This window comes from Ranitomeya imitator, chromosome 1 (assembly GCF_032444005.1).
Source record: "Ranitomeya imitator isolate aRanImi1 chromosome 1, aRanImi1.pri, whole genome shotgun sequence".
Lineage (NCBI taxonomy): Eukaryota > Metazoa > Chordata > Amphibia > Anura > Dendrobatidae > Ranitomeya > Ranitomeya imitator.
In genome coordinates, this window is record NC_091282.1 from 476,870,125 (window position 1) to 476,891,551 (window position 21,427).

General features: G+C 43.4%; 1 long non-coding RNA gene across 1 annotated transcript in view; it reads left to right on the plus strand.

Annotated features, from left to right (window-relative positions):
- LOC138657884 (uncharacterized) overlaps positions 1-21,427 on the plus strand; it is a 172,791-nt gene that overhangs the window by 93,078 nt on the left and 58,286 nt on the right. Inside the window, exons 2-3 of the long non-coding RNA XR_011317239.1 lie at positions 3,800-3,862; positions 8,267-8,374. This is a non-coding gene — a long non-coding RNA (uncharacterized lncRNA). The remainder of the gene's footprint in view (positions 1-3,799; positions 3,863-8,266; positions 8,375-21,427) is intronic.

A 21,427-nucleotide genomic window follows, 5' to 3' on the forward strand; every position in this document is an offset into this window, starting at 1 on the left:
CAGTCCAATAACGAGTGTCCCACGACAATTTCCCCTATAGAACAGTGATGTCACTGCTCTATTGGACCCTCAGTGACACACTGACAGGAGACAATGGCTCCTGCAGTGCATCACCGAGAGGTTAGTATAGTTCACTGGTCTCACTTTATGGCATTTGTTGCATGGGAACTTTCTCACACAGCAATGCCAAAAGTGAGGCTAGGGACTATTTTCTCACAGGGGCGGAGGAATACATTGTGAGGAATACATTGAGGAAGGATACCTTCCATCATTTTGTTCCTAGAGCCCCTGGAGAGCAGTCGCATCAGCTGATGCTGCTGCTCTCCACGGGAGATCGTCGTGGGACACTCGTTTTAATTGGATATCTGCGGATCAGGGAGTATAGTGTTTGCTTATTATTTTAATATTTTTTACAGGTGACACTGGCTTCGGGGATCAAAGTGACAAGTGATGGAGAGTATGTACTCTATGTTTAATGTACTGTATGTCTGTATGTATGTTGTATGTATGTACTGTATGTATGTACTGTACGTGGCATGTTGCATGTTTTATGTCGCATGCTGCATGTCGCATGTCATCGCATGTCACATGTTGTGACATGTCGCATGTTGTAACATGTCGCATGTTGTCACAGGTCGCATGCTGTCGCATGGTGCATGTCGTCGCATGGTGCATGTCGTCGCATGCTGCATATCGCATGTCATATGTTGCATGATGTCGCATGTCACATGTTGTCACATGTCGCATGTTGTCACATGTTGCATATTGCATGTCACATGTTGCATGTTGTATGTCGTCGCATGGTGCATGTCGTCGCATGGTGCATGTTGCATGTTGCCGCATGTTGCATGTCGCCGCATGGTGCATGTCATCGCATGGCGCATGTCGTCGCATGCTGCATGTCGTCGCATGCTGCATGTCGTCGCATGTTGTCAAATGTCGCATGCTGCATGTCATCGCATGTTGTCAAATGTCGCATGCTGCATGTCATTGCATGTTGTCAAATGTCGCATGCTGCATGTCGCATGATGTCACATTTTACATGTCACGTGTTGCATGTCACATGGTGTATGTTGTATGTCTGTATGTTCTGTATATGTGTGTATGTGTTTTTTTTTTTACATTCAACACATTAGCCGGATAATGGGACTACTACTGTCCCATCATTGGCTAATGTGTCACTCACTGTCACTGTAGCAGGCAGAGCCCGATGGGACTTGTAGTCACTCACACACCAATGACCACCCCCTCCCCCCCAGCAGACTCCAGCATGGCCAGCAGACCCACCGCACACACCCGCAGACCCCAGCACCGCCCGCACATCCCGGCACCGGCATGCAGACCCCCGGAGTCGGCGCGCAGACCCCCGGTGCCTGCACATACCGGCACGCAGACCCCCGGCGCCGGCATGCAGACCCCCGGTGCCCGCACATACCGGCATGCAGACCCCCAGCGCTCGCACAACCCGGCACTGGCACGCAGACCCCCGGCGCCTGCAGACCCACAGTGCCGGCACGCAGACCACGGCGCCCGCACGGCGCATATCCCTGCCTAGTCCCGCCCACCCCCGGCACAGCCCCGCCCACCCTCAGCACAGTTCCACCCCGCCCACCCCCAGCACAGCCCCGCAGGCAGCCCCCTGCGTCGCCCACAGCCCAGTCACTCTTGATGAGTGACTGCTGTCTGTGGAGGCTGGGTCCCATCTGCTGCTGACGTCACATCAATTTGCAGAGTCTGGAAATTGACGTGACGTCGGCGGAAATTAGCGGCGGTTGCAGCCTGGGGGTCACGTGACCCAGACTCAGCCGCCAGCATAGCGCTACTCACAGGCGAAAACGGCAACGGAAGGTATTTACACAATTCATTAGGGGCCCCAGGGGGATACATTGGGGGGTTAACTGAAAGCAGTGGACAACCCCTTTAAGGTCATGGATCGCTACCAAGCCACCCTTATCAGGGCGTTAGGTAACCACATACAGCTTTATGAATTACATCTCAAAGCAGCTCAAAGGGACAGATCAGTATACGATCTTCTCAGTACATCTAAACCATATTAAGATCATATTTGGAGCTAATATATCTAGTTTTGTGTTTATATTCATTGTAATCTTTGTCTGAAACAAAATGCACTCCAATTGAGAATAAATAATAAACTTTTTACAATTTTTTTTTTCAATTACAGCCCCCATACAAATTTGGCCAATTTCTACAATAGCAAATGATTGTAATCTGCCTTGGTAAAATGAACGATTATTAATTTCAGCTGTCAGCTGACCGACTAACCTTTTTATATTTCAAAAGACCGATTGGGCATGCTGAATTTTATTGACCAATCATATGCACTGGCTGTATTATCTGCCGAAAAAATCCCAATAGCCAGTGTATTTGAAAGTACTTTTAACTCGCTGATGAAAGAGAATTCTGTCACAACATAGCTGTCGGGTGAACTGGGCCTGGGGCTCCTTCCCTGTCCCCAACACTAGGGGGCGCCCTAGCTCGTTATGCTCCCCTGGATACTTCAGATGGTGAATATGCCGGGGCCTCCGCCCTTGCCTTATCTCCTAAGTTAGCCCTCCGTCTATTCTCCTCCCCCACACAGGGAAGAGGGGGTGCTACTGTGCACCATAGTATACCAACCCAACAAACAAGGCAAAACGGACAAGGGTTAACAGAAAACCCCAGGCATACAAAATATTCACTCACATGTAACAGAGGAATGCACATGGGGTATGAAGGTAGGGGAATAAACAAAAACAGAGAAGGATAAGGAATTACCATGCAAGCAAACCAAGCAACAGTCACTAATAACTCCTTCAACTCTAATCATATGTGTTCCTCTACCACCAATAGCCATGCAGCAAATGCTAGCTCTGACGAGTGACAAGGATTAGTAACAGATCCCAGATTATAAAGAGATTAGGAGTGGCTAACCGAGCACAGCTGTGAGCACAGGGATTGCCAACATAGCTGATTAACCCCTGAAACGAAGGAGAAGTGCTTCTTCTCAGTTCCGGAGTAGGAGCAATCAGACGCTGCAGTCTTCTGACTCCACACTGTCGCAGTAACCCTGTGACACATTCATTGCCCCATATTTATATTGTGTGTGCTGTATGTATTGTTGTACAAGTGATTCACTCGCTACTTTACCCAGAAAAACTGTCGCTGAGGTTCATTGCACTCTCACTTTTCATGAACCAAAGTATGTACAGTCCAAATTTCAGTACAGTCAACTACCTCTTTTAGAAATTGCAGCAATTTTTCAGGATAAAGTAGCGAGTAAATCATCCTGTACAATGATATAAGGAACTTTAAAACAGTCAATCAAGTAGAAAGGAAAAGGGTTGGGGAAGGAATACTGAAGAAAGGATACTTCCGTGACATGGCCACACATAGCGGACACTTTATTTTTTTAGCTATGCTGATGCTTTAACTGCTTCCATAGGTATGTTGGCACTTTGTTAGCAGTTTAGTAATGTGAACTGTATTAGCCTTCTCTCTTTAATTTCTCCATTGGTGGAGCTACAGAAGAAATAAACATTTGTGCACCACTATACTGATATCAACTGGGTAGATCTGCTTTTTGTGGGACCCCACCTATCTGATATATATTTGCTTACCCTAAGGATAGGTCATCAGTATCACAGTAATAGACAACCCCTTTAACTAACAGCCAGCTTCATAGTATTCTCCTCATACTGTATCTTCTCTAATAGCAAGTATTGGATGTATTTGTTGTATTTCATATGTCTAAATATTAATTTCTGTTACTGTAGAGTTCATCTTGACTTTTTTCTTATAGTGCCATGCTGACAGATCCCACAAGACCTGCACTCATTTTACAGTGGTTGAGCTTCCTGGGAAAGTAAGTTTTTAATTACCGTTCTCCCAAGAATAGGGCTTACATGAACATTTTACAGCCTGTAAACAAGATTAGATGGTGTAATTAGGTGTAACATTTAACTGGAGAGCCGATTTGGTACTTAATGACCGAGCCAATTTTTACAATTCTGACCACTGTCATTTTATGAGGTTATAACTCTGGAACGCTTTAACAGATCCCGCTGATTCAGAGACTATTTTTTCGTGACATATTGTACTTCATCTTAGTGGTAACATTTCTTTGATATTACTTGCGATTATTCATGAAAAAAAGGGAAATATGGCAAAAATTGTTAAAATTTTACAATTTTCAAACTTTGTATTTTTATGCCCTTAAATCGGAGAGATAAGTCACAAAAAATAGTTAATAAATAACATTTCCCACATGTCTACTTTACATCAGCACAATTTTGGAAACAATATTTTTTTTGTTAGGGAGTTATAAGGGTTAAAAGTTGACCAGCAATTTCTCATTTTTACAACACCATTTTTTTAGGGACCACATCACATTTGAAGTCATTTTGAGGGGTCTATATGATAGAAAATAACCAAGTGTGACACCATTCTAAAAACTGCACCCCTCAAGGTGCTCAAAAGCACATTCAAGAAGTTTATTAACCCTTTACGTGCTTCACAGAAGCTGAAACAATGTGGAAGGAGAAAATGAACATTTAACTTTTTTTTGCAAACATTTTACTTCAGAACCATTTTTTTTATTTTTGCAAGTGTAAAAACAGAAATTTAACCAACAATTTTGTTGTGCAATTTCTCCTGAATATGCTGATACCCCATATGTGGGGGTAAACCACTGTTTGGGCGCACCGCAGAGCTTGGAAGAGAAGGAGCGCCATTTGACTTTTTCAATGCAGAATTGGCTGGAATTGAGATCGGACGCCATGTCAGGTTTAGAGAGCCCTGATGTGCCTAAACAGTGGAAACGCTCCACAAGTGACACCATTTTGGAAACTAGACCCCTTAAGGAACTTATCTAGATGTGTGGTGAGCACTTTGAACCCCCAAGTGCTTCACAGAAGTTTATAACGTAGATCGGGAAAATAAAAAATTGCATTTGTTTACACAAAAATGATATTTTCGCCCACAAATTCTTATTTTAAAAAGGGTAACAGGAGAAATTAGACCACAAATGTTGTTGTGCAATTTCCTCTGAGTACGTCGATACCCCATATGTGGGGGTAAACCACTGTTTGGTCGCACCGCAGAGCTTGGAAGAGAAGGAGTGCGGTTTTACTTTTTCAATGTAGAATTGGCTGGAATTGAGATCGGACGCCATGTCGCGTTTGGAGAGCCCCTGATGGGCCTAAACAGTAGAAACCCCCCATAAGTGACCCCATTTTGGAAATTAGACCACCTTAAGGAACTTATCTAGATGTGTGGTGAGCACTTTAAACCCCCAAGTGCTTCACAGAAGTTTATAACGTAGAGCCGTGAAAATAAAAAATCCTTTTTTTTTCCTCAAAAATTATTTTTTAGCCTGCAATTTTTTATTTTCTCAAGGGTAACAGGAGACATTGGACTCCAAAATCTGTTGACCAGTTTGTCCTGAGTATGCTGATACCCCATATGTGGGGGGGGGCACTGTTTGGGCAGCCATCGGGGCTCGGAAGGGAAAGAGCGCCGCTTGGAATGCAGACTTTGATGGGATGGTCTGCGGGCATCATGTTGCATTTTCAGAGCTCCTGATAATAATAATAATAATAATAATTTTATTTATATAGCGCCAACATATTCCGCAGCGCTTTACAAATTATAGAGGGGACTTGTACAGACAACAGACATTACAGCATAACAGAAATACAGTTCAAAACAGATACCAGGAGGAGTGAGGGCCCTGCTCGCAAGCTTACAAACTATGGGGAAAAGGGGAGACACGAGAGGTGGATGGTAACAATTGCTTTAGTTATTCGGACCAGCTATAGTGTAAGGCTCAGGTGTTCATGTAAAGCTGCATGAACCAGTTAACTGCCTAAGTATGTAGCAGTACAGACACAGAGGGCTAATACTGCATAAAGTGTATGAGAACATGATGCGAGGAACCTTTTTTTTTTTTTTTTTTATTATAAATAGGCCACACAGGGATCGTTAAGTTAATGCATTGAGGCGGTAGGCCAGTCTGAACAAATGAGTTTTTAGGGCACGCTTAAAACTGTGGGGATTGGGGATTAATCGTATTAACCTAGGTAGTGCATTCCAAAGAATCGGCGCAGCACGTGTAAAGTCTTGGAGACGGGAGTGGGAGGTTCTGATTATTGAGGATGCTAACCTGAGGTCATTAGCGGAGCAGAAACAGTAGAAACCCCCCACAAGTGACCCCATTTTGGAAACTAGACCCCCCAAAGAGCATATCTAGATGTGTGGTGAGCACTATGAACCCCCAACTGCTTCACAGAAGTTTATAATGTAGAGCCATGAAAATAAAAAAATCATATTTTTTCCACAAAAATGAACTTTTCACCCCAAATTTTTACTTTCACAAGGGTAACAGGAGAAATTGGACCCCAAAATGTATTGTGCAATTTATGCTGAGTAGACTGATACCCCATATGTGGGGGGACCACTGTTTGGGCGCATGGCAGAGCTTGAAAGGGAAGGAGCGCCGTTTTGGAATGCAGACTTTGATAGAATGGTCTGCGGGCATTATGTTGCATTTGCAGAGCCCCTGATGCACCTAAACAGTAGAAACCCCCCACAAGTGACGCCATTTTTGAAACTAGACCCCCCCATGGAACTTATCTAGATGTGTGGTGACAACTTTGAATGCCCAAGTGCTTCACAGAAGTTTATAATGCAGAGTCGTGAAAAAAAAATGTTTTTTTCCACAAAAAAAATATTTTAGCCTCCAAGTTTTTATTTTCACAAGGGTAACAGGAGAAATTGGACCCCAAAAGTTGTTGTCCAATTTATCCCGAGTACGCTGATGCCCCATATGTGGGGGTAAACCACTGTTTGGGTGCACGGCAGAGCTCAGAAGGGAGGGAGCACCATTTGACTTTTTGAGTGCAAAATTGGCTGTCGTGTTTGGAGACCCCCTCATGTACCTAAACAGTGGAAACACCCCAATTCTAACTCCAACCCTAACCCCAACACACCCCTAACCCTAATTCCAACCCGATCCATAATCCTAATCACAACCCTAATGATAATCATAACCCTAACCCCAAAACAACCCTAATCTCAACCCTAACCATAACCCTAATCAAAACCCTAAATCCAACATACCCCTAACCCTAATCTCAACCATAACATCAAACCCAACCCTAATCCCAATACACCCCTAACCCTAATCCCAACCCTAACCTTAACCCTAATCCCAAACCTAACCCCAATCCCAAGCATAACCCTAATGCCAACCCTAACCCTAATACTAACCCTAATCCAAACCCTAACCCTAAAACCAACTCTAACCCTAACTTTAGCTGCAACCCTAGCCCTAACTTTAGCCCCAACCCTAACCCTAACTTTAGCCCCAACCCTAATCCAAACCCTAACCCTAATCCCATCTCTAACCCTAACTTTAGCCGCAACCCTAGCCCTAACTTTAGCCCCAACCCTAACCCTAGCCCTAACCCTAACTTTAGCCCCAACCCTAATCCAAACCTTAACCCTAATCCCAACTCTAATCCTAACTTTAGCCCCAACCCAGCCCTAACCCTAGCCCTAACCCTAAATTTAGCCCCAACCGTAACCCTAACCCTAGCCCTAACTTTAGCCCCAAGCCTAACCCTAGCCCAACCCTAACCCTAGCCCTAACTTTAGCCCCAACCCTAACCCTAGCCCTTAGGCTACTTTCACACTTGCGTCATGTGGCATCCGTTGCAATCCGTCATTTTGGACAAAAAAAGGATCCTGCAAATGTGCACGCAGGATGCGTTTCTTGCCCATAGACTTGTATTGCCGATGGATCGCGATGTATGGCAACACGTCGCGTCCGTCGTGCACTGGATCCATTGTGTTTTGGTGGACCGTCGTCACAAAAAAGTTTAATGTAACTTTTTTTTACGTCGCGTCCGCCATTTCCGACCGCGCATGCATGGTCGTAACTCCGCCACCTCCTCCCCAGGACATAGACGGGGCAGCGGATGCGTTGAAAAACTGCATCTGCTGCCCACGTTGTGCACAATTTTCACAACGTGCGTTGGTACGTCGGGCCGATGCCTTGTGACGGCCCCGTACCGACGCAAGTGTGAAAGAAGCCTAACCCTAGCCCTAACCCTAGCCCTAAATTTATCCCCAACCCTAACCCTAAATTTAGCCCCAACCCTAACCCTAACCCTAAATTTAGCCCCAACCCTAACCCTAAATTTAGCCCCAACCCTAACACTAAATTTAGCCCCAAGCCTAACCCTAAATTTAGCTCCAATTCCTCTAGGTGCCGGCCGGCAGATCATGGCGGGCGCACTGCGCATGCGCCCGTCATTTTCTTACAGGATGAAGAAGCCGTGGGCAGGAGGGAACGCAGGAGGACCCAGGGACACCAGTAAGTATAGCAGTATATATAATGGAAAGTTGAGTAGAAAGGAAAAGTGTGGTAGAAAAAGGTGCTGTTACGGTTCCACGGCTCAGTGTGTCTGGGATGCAGTTACTGACAGGTCAGCTGTCCAATCTGGTATAGGGGTGTGCTGAAGCTGTCAGTACTTTGATTGACAGCTTGACCATCCAATCTGGTACAGGGGCATGCAAAGCTGTCAGTGTGTTGAATGTCCAAGAAAACGAAAAGATGATCCAGCTTCCAAATAAAATATAAAAGTTTAATCCAACATATTAAAATAAGGAGACAACTCCTGGGACGGCATCATACACATAGTAAGGCGAGCGACGCGTTTCGACCAAGCGATCTTTATCACAGCTGTGATAAAGATCGCTTGGTCGAAGCGCGTCGCTTGCCTTACTATGTGTATGATGCCGTCCCAGGAGTTGTCTCCTTATTTTAATATGTTGGATTAAACTTTTATATTTTATTTGGAAGCTGGATCATCTTTTCGTTTTCTTGGATATTCTTCACGTCACGTCAGGACGGAGATCCGTGCTTCCTGCATTTCCTCGGTGTGCTGGCTCCCTGCCTTTTGTCCAGTGTGTTGAATGACAGCTCGACTATTCAAACTCAGACTGTGAGGCGTCAGCTGTCTTCAGGTGTTCATTATTCCAGGTAATTGCAGTGCATCTTAACTGAGCTGTGTCTCCCAAAACTCTGCCTGACGTACATTCAGCTTATGAGGTTTATGCTTTCCTGTGCCTTGAGTTCTGTATGCTTGATCTGTTGCCTGACCTTGGACTTCATTCTGACCATCCACCTGTTTAACCCCTTCAGCTCTGATCCATTATCCTCCAGGTACTCTGACCTTGGAATGTTAACTGACTATGCTTTTGTGTCTTCCTTCTGTTTATGACTTACTCTCCTGGCTTCTGACCTTGAACTCCTTGACCACTCTGACTCACAGCGTGGCAGTGAGAAGTGACGAGCATCACAGGTGCACAAGAATCCGGGGGTAACCACAGCATTGTTAGGGTTAAGAAAAGGCCATTCAAAAATTTTGAGGAGATTCACAAGGAGTGGACTGCTGCTAGAGTCATTGCTTCAAGAGCCACCACACAGAGATGTATCCAGGACATGGGCTACAAGTATCGCATTCCTTGTGTCAAACCACTCATGACCAATAGACAGTGTCAGAAGCATCTTATCTTGGCTAAGGAGAAAAAAAAATCTACTGTTGCTCAGTGGTCCAAGGTGCTGTTTTCAGATGAAAGTAAATTTTGAATTTCATTTGGAAATCAAGGTCCCAGAGTCTGGAGGAAGAGTGGTGACGAGGCATGCAATCCAAGCTGATTGAGGTCTAGTGTGAAGTTTCCACAATCAGTGATGGTGTGGGGAGCCATGTCATCTGGTGGTGTAAGTCCACTGTGTTTTATCACGACCTAAGTCAGCACAGCTGTCTACCAGGAAATTTGAGAGAACTTCCTGCTTTCTTCTGCCGACAAGCTTTTTGGAGTTCGAAATTTCATCCTCCAGCAGGACTTGGCACCTGTCCACATTGCCAATAGTACCAATACCTGGTTTAAAAACAACAGTATCACTGTTGCTTGATTGGCCAGCAAACTCGCCTTAACATAACCCCGTAGAGAATATATGGGGTATTGTCAAGAGGAAGATGAGAGACACCAGACCCAACAATGCAGAGGAGCTGAAGGCTGCTATCAAAGCAACCTGGGCTTCCATAACATCTCAGCAGTGCCACAGGCTGGTCGTCTCCATGCCACGCTGCAATGATGCAGTAATTTGATGCAAAAGGAGCCCCGACCAAGTATTGAGTGCATTTACTGAACATACATTTCAGTAGGCAAACATTTCAGATTTTAAAATCATTATTGAAGCTGGTGTTATAAAGTATTCTAATTTACTGAGATAATTACTTTTGGGTATTCATTGGCTGTAAACCATAATCATCAACATTAACAGAAGTAAACACTTGAAATAGATCACTCTGTTTGTAATGACTCTATGTAATATATGAGTTTCACTTTTTGTATTGAAGAACTGAAATACATTAACTTTTTGTATAATATTCTAATTTTGTGAGAAGCACCTGTATGTTCTGGCTTTAGCATACATACATCTAACTGGCTAAAGTTAATATCATCCAAACCCTAGAAGTGGCTCTCACTTCTTTCTTTCACTTTCCTATGTTATCACTAAATTCCTGAGACTGCTTATCTAAAAACATACACAGACTCCATTTTTGAAAGTAAGATGCATGTAAAATGACCAAAATTGGGACTCAAGATAGATAATTAACTCCTGCTCTCATAATCTCCTCTTGTGGCAGTGGATGGCTGTTCCAGCTGAAGTGCATGCCTACAAACTCCACCAGGTACATTCTTCTCCAGTAATAGAATAAGACGGTCTTCACTGGATTCTCCAGATATACCTGTTTGTCAAACAATCGGATGGACATGCACACACAAACACAAACCACAACAAGCAAGGAAAAACTATACGGGTCCACATTCATGTGCTGATCAGATTTAGCATCCAACAGTTGGTTATAGTAGTCTTTCACTATCACAGGGTGCCATCCCACAGGAGATACCTAGAAGAGATTTAATATCTGCTTTTCTTAAAATTATTTTTTGGGAATAATTGTATGTATCTATATTTCATTTCTTATCTTTCATCTATACGTTTTCCCACATGACTATTGCAAGGGACATCTAGGGAAGACAAGGATAGTCCTCGTTGTGCAGGGCGGGGGTGCCAAAAACGTACTCTTAATGTGCCAACCTCCACAGATAGGCAGGAGTCAGCTAGGACTATTATAGGGCTGTTTTAGATATTCTGTATGTTTATCGGGTCTATGCTAATATCATTGTTATAGTTATTTTAACCACTGTTAGGCTGGGTTCACACTGCATATGTGGCGTCCGTTAGATGGACTACGTTACACCATGGCATAACGTGGTGTAACGCAGTCCGTTAACGCCGCCATTATGCCCTATGTCGGACACATGGGCGTGCGATAGCAATGTGCCGTCATTGAGTGACGAACCCTGGGATGCGGGCTGCTAGTGCAGATAGAGCATCTGCTAGCTCTATCTGCGTTAACAGCAGTCTGTTAACGCATGTGTTGAACGGGCTGCTGTTAACGCAATGTGAACCTAGCCTTACACTGGGTAGGTGTTTTTTAATACTTATAATTAAAATGTGTTTTTTCACGGGATTGCATGTTTGCACACAGATAGTTTATACTCATAGGTTAGGGAATGAATCTTTGGAAGTATTGGGTTGCAGGGTCTCAGTATAATTTAGAATAGGTCAGGCCTTAGTATCCTTAAAATAAGTGTCCTAATCGGTCACTGCTCCAGGGATGTTTATGCCCATCATATCAAGTTCTGTGTCCATGCACAGAAGGGTTCTCTATCATCAAGTATAGGGGAAGACAGTTTCCATACTTTAAAGTAAGACATGACCCTACTGCACAATGTTTGAACACGTATTCCGATTGTAACAGAGTTATTCTAGTAAGGTAGCTTCTATCTTTGCTGTCTGTCTTTTCTCGGGCTAAGGGAGATTTGTAGGCCCATTCTTCCCCAGTGTTCTATCTCACCATATTCCAGGACTCTCAATCAGACTCATAGACAGTATTGGCAGTGATGACAGATATACACATTTGGGTGATTCTATAGTTGTTCCCACACTGCTACTCCACCGTAGGGCAGGAGACCTTGTTACACTGGATTTATAACTGACTACACGATCTGAGGTATTAAACCAGAAAGTGGTAACTAGCTCCTCGTTCTTTCTCTCATGGCTCTCGATGAGCCCCCATTTATCAAGGCAAAAAGTGTTATGAACAGGTAATTCAGAACCACAGTGGACATTGAAGTTCAGAGCACACAAAGTGACCTGACAATTACCAAAAACAAAGGACGAGCTCTGAGACGTGGGAACTCTGCTGACCGCAATCCCTAATCCTAACACACCACACTAGAGGTAGCCGTGGATTGCGCCTAACGATCCCTATGCAACTCGGCACAGCCTGAGAAACTAACTAGCCCTGAAGATAGAAAAATAAGCCTACCTTGCCTCAGAGAAATTCCCCAAAGGAAAAGGCAGCCCCCCACATATAATGACTGTGAGTAAGATGAAAATACAAACACAGAGATGAAATAGATTTAGCAAAGTGAGGCCCGACTTACTGAATAGACCGAGGATAGGAAAGATAGCTTTGCGGTCAACACAAAAACCTACAAACAACCACGCAGAGGGGCAAAAAGACCCTCCGCACCGACTAACGGTATGGAGGTGCTCCCTCTGCGTCTCAGAGCTTCCAGCAAGCAAGAAAAACCAATAAAGCAAGCTGGACAGAAAAAATAGCAATCAAAAATAACACAAGCAAAACTTAGCTTATGCAGGATAGACAGGCCACAGGAACGATCCAGGAGGAAGCAAGACCAATACTAGAACATTGACTGGAGGCCAGGATCAAAGCACCAGGTGGAGTTAAATAGAGCAGCACCTAACGACTTAACCTCATCACCTGAGGAAGGAAACTCAGAAGCCGCAGTACCACTCTCATCCACCAAAGGAAGCTCATAGACAGAACCAGCCGAAGTACCACTCTCGACCACAGGAGGGAGCTTGGCCACAGAATTCACAACAAAAAAGGATAATGCACAGGGTGTGAGCCCACATCATTCGGTGGCTTTTTTGGGCTCAGCTGTCCTCTTGCAGTGTGAGGTGTGAATTCAGTTGGGCTTTCCCTCAAGCTTCATGGCTGTCTCAGTTGTCAGCAGAACTTGGAAGTGCCCATCAAGTCGAGGCTCAAGGGCTCTTCTGACATGTCTTTTGACAACCACCTAGTCTCCAGGCTGCAGGGGGTGGTTCTCTTCCACAGAGTCAGAATCTGGAATAGAAGAGTAAACCCAAGAGTATATATACAGTGGGAAAAAAAAGTATTCAGATCCCTTTAAATTTTTCACTCTTTGTTTCATTGCAGCCATTTGGTAAATTCAAAAAGTTCATTTTTTTCTCATTAATGTACACTCTGTGTTGGGGTTACAAGGACTATGCTACACCCCTAACCCCTTAAGCACGTCCTCCTTTGTAATGTAATAATGCATGCTACGGTATATACTGTATATATATATATACATATACATGTATATGTGTGTTATATATCTTTTTACTGCACAAGGAATATTATAAGGATAGTGCAGTTAGTGCTAAAGCCACTAGATGGGGGTACAGAATCCTTAGTCTAGTCACCCTGTTAAAAGTTAATGTAGGAGGGGTCACTTAGGTTAGAAGAAGGGATCTTCCTGTTTCCAGTCAGAAGGGCCTGGGAGCCCGTAAAGTGCAGAAGTGCTTAGATGCCCAGAAGCCGGTTAAATACCTCGCAAAGTTGGTGCTTGAGCTTAGTGCCCAGCCATCCAGCACCCCCATTACCAGCTTGGCCAGAAACATGCAAGCGTCAGCAGCTACTGGAGGAAAATCATATTTAACAGTAGACACTGCAGGAAAGACAGGCAGGTCGCTCGCCATGTGGCAAATGATTGCGTGGGCTGATGCCCTCGGAGCTGGGGCTAAACGGCTTTTGAGGGATCCCCCACATGAGGCAAGAAATCTGGACAGTGAGGACACTGAAATGCCATATGAGACAGTAGGACTCGGGCTTGAACCGTGTGAGGAAAGAAAGAAAGGGAAAGCTGAAGTGATGTATACTGTAAAACCTGATGTAACTGTGATAATGGAACTGGATGAGCTGTGAAGAAACGAAAGTAAACTGTTGTGTTTGAAGTTATCCTTGGACTGTGTCTCAGTTGTTCCCAGAGGGACTGGAGCAGTCTGACAAGAGCTGAGTAGAAGATCTGCTAGTGCAGAGAATGGAACAGCAGGTGAGCTGTTAAAGGGACATGATGTTTATGTAGACGGAGGCCAGGGGATGCAGAATCCGAGTAGCTCGGCCATGACTACAGCCTTGGCTGACCTTTACATCGGCACCCCATCTTGACTAAAAAAAAACCATTTATTTAAAAAAGAAAAACTGAAATATCACAGTCATAAGTATTCAAACCCTTTGCTCAGACACTCATATTTAAGTCACATGCTGTCCATTTCCTTGTGATCCCCCTTTAGATGGTTCTACGCCTTCATTGGAGTCCAGCTGTATTTAATTAAACTGATAGGACTTGATTTGGAAAGGCTCACACCTGTCTATATAAGACCTCACAGCTCACAGTGCATGTCAGACCAAATGAGAATCATGAGGTCAAATGAACTGACCAAAGAGCTCAGAGACAGAATTTTGGCAAGGCACAGATCTAGCCAAGGTTACAAAAGAATTTTTGCAGTACTCAAGAGCATAGTGGCCTCCATAATCCTTAAATGGAAGACGTTTGGAACCACCAGAAGTCTTCCTAGACCTGGCTGTCCAGAAAACTGAGCAATCATGGGAGAAGAGCCTTGGTGAGAGAAGTAAAGAAGAACCCCAAGATCACTGTGGCAGAGCTCCAGAGATGCAGTAGGGAGATGGGAGAAAGTTCCACAAAGTCAGCTATCACTGCAGCCCTCTACCATTCGGGCTTTTATGGCAAAGTGGCCTGACGGAAGCCTCTCCTCAGTGTAAGACATATGAAAGCTTGCATAGAGTTTTCTAAAAAACACACGAAGGACTCACAGACTATGAGAAATACAATTTTCTGGTCTGCAGATGAAGATAGACCTTTTTGGTGAAAATCCTAAGAGGTATGTGCAGAGAAAACCAGGCACTGCTCATCACCTGCCCAATACAATCCCAACAGTTAAACATGGTGGTGGCAGCGTCATGCTATGGGGTGTTTTCAGCTGCAGGGACAGGATTACTGGTTGCCATTGAAGGAAACATGAATGCCACCAAGTACAGAGATATCCTTGATGAAAACCTCTTCGCCTTCCAACAAGACAATGACTCTAAGCACGCGACTAAAATAACAAAGGAGTGGCTTCAGAACAACTCTGTGACTATTCTTGACTGACCCAGCCAGAGCCCTGATCTAAACCCAATTGAGCATTTTTGGAGAGACCTGAAAATGGCTGTCCACCAACATTCACCATCCAACCTGACGGAACTAGAGAGGATCTGCAAGGAAGAATGGCAGAGGATCCCCAAACCCAGGTGTGAAAAACGTGTTGCATCATTCCCAAAAGGACTCATGGCTGTACTAGGTCAAAAGGATGCTTCTACTCAATGCTGAGCAAAGGGTCTGAATACTTATGACCATGTGATATTTCAGTTTTTCTTTTTTAATAAATTTGCAAACATTTCAACATTGGTGTGCAGAGTGTACGTTAATGAGAAAAAAATGAACTCTTTTGCATTTACCAAATGGCTGCAATGAAACAAAAAGTAAAAAATTTAAAGGGGTCTGAATACTTTCTGTGCCCACTGTATATTAGACAAGCATTTTGTGAGTGCAATAACATAAGAAGTCAGCCTACAAAACTAGCGTAGTGGCTGAGCCAAATAACACCTCATATGTGCTGAGGACTGTTTGTTGGGAGTTACCTGATTGAGAAGAGTCCAAGAGGCCAGTATTCTGTCCATGGTCGGCTGGCCATTTCAGGCATGGCTTATTGGATTTTTAGTTTCAGGATCCCATTCAATCTCTCTACTCTGCATGTAGAATAACCAAAATGGAGTCAAGATAGATAATGTATTTTTTGGATTATAAGATGCACTTTTTCTCCCCAAATTAGAGTGAAAATGGGGGTGCGTCTTGTAATCCAAATGTAGCTTAACGGCTGTGGTGGAATGGGGTCCCATTGTAGCTGTTGCAGGAAGCTTCTGGAGGAGGCGGCAGGAGTGGGGCGATGCTGCAGGTCCCAGGCTGGTAGGAGGGGATGCTTTGCAGTGCGGGGGATCCACTGACATTTTGTGAAAGCCCGGGGCCCCAAAACTTTCTATGCTTTACTCCAGGAAAATGGCCTCTGGCGTATGCGCAGTTGAAATCTCGGGAACGGAGATCTCAGCTTTCACAAAATGTCAGCGGAGTCCTCCACAGCAGTCACCCATAGGTAAGCTATTGTAAAAGTTTGTTATAAGACGCATCACCATTTTATTAAAACATTTTTTTTTTCCTATTTTCCTTCCAACATTTGGGGTGCGTCTTATAATCCGTTGAATCTTAGGCTGCCGTCACACTAGCAGTATTTGGTCAGTATTTTACATCAGTATTTGTAAGCCAAATCAGGAGTGGAACAAATAGAGGAAAAGTATAATAGAAACATATGCACCACTTCTGTATTTATCATCCACTCCTGGTTTTGGCTTACAAATACTGATGTAAAATACTGACCAAATACTGCTAGTGTGATGGCAGCCTTATGTGATGACCAGGGCACATCTTGCAATTCTGACCAGTGCCCTTTTTGTGATAATAGCTCTGGAACGTTTCAATGGATCCCACTGATTCTGAGCATGTTTTTTTCAGGACATATTGCACTTCACAATAGCGGTAACATTTTTATTTATGACTTGCATTTATTTGAGAAAAAAATCCGAAATTTGGTGAAAATTTAGCAATTTTCAAACTTTTAATTTTTATTCCTTTAAACCAGAGAGTTTATTAAAATAATTAATAAATAACACCTGTTTATTTTACATCAGCACAATTTTTTTTGTTAGAAAGTTAGAAGGGTTAAAGGAGCGATTTCTCTTTTTTCCAACAAAATTTACAAAACCCTTTTTTTCACATACATTTGAAGGGACTATGAGAAGCCTATATGACAGAAAATACCCCAAAGTGACACTATTCTAAAAACTACACCCCTTTAAGTGCTCAGAGGCAGCATGGTGGCTCAGCAGTTAGCATTGCAGCGTTGGTGTCCTGGGTTCAAATCCCACCAAGGACAACATCTGCAAGGAGTTTGTATGTTCTCCCTGTGTTTGCGTGGGTTTCCTCTGGGCTCTTCAGTTTTATCCCACATTCCAAAGACATACTGATAGGGAATTTAGATTGTGAGCCCGATCAGGGACAGCGATGGTAATGTGTTCAAACTGAAAAGCGCTGCGGATTATGTTGCCGCTATTTAAAAAGAAAGATTATTATTATTAAAGTCATTCAATATTAACCCTTCAGGTGCTTCACACCAACTGAAGCAATGTGGAAGCAAAACTTTTAACTTTTTTTTCCACAAAAATGATAATTTAGACCCCAATTTTATTTTTATTTTTTTTACAAATGGAGCAGGAGAAAAAGGACATCAAAATTTGTTGTGCAATTTCTCCTGAGTATGCTGATATCCCATATGTGTGGAAAACTACTTTTTGAACCCACGTCAGGGCTTGGAAGGGAAGGAGCATCGTTTCACTTTTTGAACACAAAATTGGCTGAAATCGAGAGCTGATGTCATATCACATTTGGAGACGCCCTGATATGCTTAAACAATGGAAACTCCCCATAAATGACCCCTTTTTGGATACTAGACCCTGCAAGGAACTTATCTAGATGTGTATTGAGCACTTTGAAACCCCAGGTGCTTTGTAGAAATTTATAACATTGAGCCGTTATAATAAAAAAATCTAATTTTTTTCTGCAAAAATGTTCTTTTAGCCCCAAGTTTTTCATTTTCAAAAGGGTATCAGGAGAAAATGGACCCCAAAAATTTGGTACACCAATACACTCTATGTGGGGGAAAACTACTACTTGGGAACACAGAATGGCTCAGAAGGGAAGGAGCACCACTTGACTTTTGGAACTCAAAATTGTTTGGAATCATTAGTAGATGCCATGTTGCATTTGGAGAGCCCCTGATGTGCCTAAACAGTGGAAACCTCCCACAAGTGAACCCATTTTGTAAACTAGGCCCCCAAAGAATGTATCTAGATGTGTGACATACTTTGAACCCCCAGGTGCTTCACAGATGTTTATAACATAGAACTGTGAAAATAAGAAATCATATTTAAAAAAATGTTTATTTAGCTGCCAATTTTTCATTTTCCCAAGGGTAACAGGAGAAAATGGAACAAAAAAGGTGTTATGCCATTTATCCTGAGTATACTGATACCCCACGTGTGGGGGAAAACTACTGTTTAGGCACTCAACAGGGATCAGAAGGAAGGCGTGATGTTTTGGAATGCAGACTTTGATATAATTGTCTGCAGGTGTCATGTTGCATTTGGAGAGCCCCTGATAAGCCTAAGAAATGGAATCCCTCACAAGTGTCCACATTTTAGAAACTAGACACCTCATGGAATTTATCTACATGTGTGGTGAGCACCTTGAAACCACAGATGCTTTACAGAATTTTATAATGTTGATCTGTGAAAATGAGAAAAAAATATTTTCTTAGAAAAATATTGTTTTAGCCCCAATTTTGTTCATTTTCACAAGAATAGCAGGAGAATATGGACCTCAAAATTTGTTGTGCAATTTCTCCAGAGTACACTGATACACTGTGGGTGAAAGCTGCTTTTGAAAGGGAAGAAGCGCCATATTGGAGTTCAGATTTTGCTGGAATGGTTTGAGAGTGCCATGTCACAATGGCAGAGCCCTTGAGGTGCCAGAACAGCAGAAACCCTCCATAAGTCACCTCATTTTACATACTACACCCCCCAATGAATTCCTCTAGAGGTGCAGTGATCATATTGACACTACATGTGCCTGACAAAATTTTATACCATTGGGCAGTAAAGAAAAAAGAATTACATTTTTACCACTCAAATGTTGTTTTTCCCCACATTTTTAATTGTTCTAAGGGCTAGTAGGAAAAGAGGACCTCAGTTTGTTGTAAATATTTCTCCTGAGTGCATTAATACCCTACATGTAATACATTTCAAGCCCAGTGCAAAGCTCTGAAGTGAAGGAGCGCCATATTATAGTGTAGATTTTACTGTTATAGTTTGCGGGTGACATGACCGCTGGGAAAGCCCCTGAGGTGCCAGAACAGCAGACCCCCCATTAGTGACCCCATTTTACAAACTATACCTCTCAATTAATTCATCTAGGGGTGCAGTGATCATAATGACACCACAAGTGTGTCACAGAATGGAATCAAGATTTGTGCCACAATTTCTGCTGAATGTAGAAATATCCCGTATGTGGCTGTACAGTATGACTTAGCCATAAGGCGAGACTCACGAGGGACAGAGCACTATTTGCCTTCTGGAGAACAGATTTCCTATAAAAATTTGTGGACTCTATTTACAGAGCTCCTAAGTGCTAGAAGAGCAGAATCCTCCCTCAAGTGACCCCATTTTGGAAATTATACATCTTTAGGAATTTATCTACAGGTGTAGTGACGAATTTGACTTCAGAAATAAGTAGCAGGGGATGTTGTTAATAAGAATTGCAAACTGCCATTGTACTGCCCAGTACATTGCAGTCCCAAGTACGTTGTAGTGCCAGTATGTTGTAGTGCCCAGCTAATGCTACCTGGAGACACGCACCTGTAAATTAGGCAGGCTCTCATTGCTACAGAAATGCCAAACATGTAGATGTTAAATGTGGTTTAGGCACACTGGGGCTCACAATGGAAGGAGGCATTTGGATTTGGGAGCGCAGAATTTGCTGATTTTCATTTTGGTAGGTGAGGAGCTATTTTGCATTTCCAGAGACTTTGTGCTACCAGCAACGTGGAATGCCACTATATTTCCATTAATAGATTATGGACCTGAGTAGTGGCTTTTTTGTGGACTGATTTGAAGCTATTGTTGGGAACATTTCACATAACATTTTGGATCACATTTATCCTGCGCTCTACGCGGCGCACTTACAATGGGGGTTTCCATCTAAGTCTTTAAGTGACGTAATTCAGATGAAATCCCCGATGTATGCATTCACTATGAGGCTATATGCACACGTCCGGAATTGCTGTGGAAATTTCTGCGGCAATTCCGCAACTGTGCCGTGGGTAAAACACATGCGGAATTGGTATGCGTTTTCCCGCTAAACACTAGCATTTTACAAGCGTAATTAGCTTGCAGAATGCTAGCGTTTTACAAGCGATCTGTAGCATCACTTGGAAAACTGATTGACAGGTTGGTCACACTTGTCAAACATAGTGTTTGACAAGTGTGACCAAATTTTACTATTGATGCAGCCTATGCAGCATCAATAGTAAAAGATGTAATGTTAAAAATAATAAAAAAAAATAAAAATCGTGATATTCTCACCTTCCGGCGTCCCCGGCAGCGTTCCCGATCCTCGCCATGCTCCCGTTCCCAATAATGCATCGCAAAGCATCCCTGCGAATGGAAGCATCGCGAGGAGCTGGAAGGCTGCCGGGGACGCCAGAAGGTGAGAATATCACGATTTTTTATTTTAATTCTTTTTTTTTTTTACAGGTATTTGGTTCCCAGGGCCTAGAGGAGAGTCCCCTCTCCTCCACCCTGGGTACCAAACGCACATGATCCACTTACTTCCCGCATGGTTGGCATAGCCCCATGCGGGAAAGCGGATCAATGCATTCCTATGTGTGCAGAATCCCCGCGATTCCGCACAAAGAATGAACATGCTGCATTTTTTTTTCCGGAATGCAATTCCGCCACGATAAAAAATGCAACATGTGCACAAAAATTGCGGATTGCATTCTAATAATAGGATGCTTAATGTATGCTTTCTTTTCGCGTTTTTATAGTGAAAAATCTTGAACATGTGCACACAGCCTGATGGGGCAATAGAGTTCCTCTGTACTTCATCTGGTCTCCGTTCAGCATTGTCTTTCTTTTCAGAAATGCACAAAACTGTTGTGGACCTCAATTTTATGCATTCCCCAAAAGACTAACACCGCGGATTATAGGCCAGGCAGCATCCACAGTACCTCCTTCTGCTTCATTATAGGAAATCTTCTGCCAGAAGTTTTGTCTAAATCACATACTTCAGAGATTTACACAGAAACTGCGGTGTAAAGGCACCTTCACACTAAGCGACGCTGCAGCGATACCGACAACGATGTCGATCGCTGCAGCATCGCTGTTTTGTCGCTGGAGAGCTGTCACAAATGTAAACTAAACAAAAGAAAAAGTAGGCCCAAAACAAGGGGGAGTACACCACACAG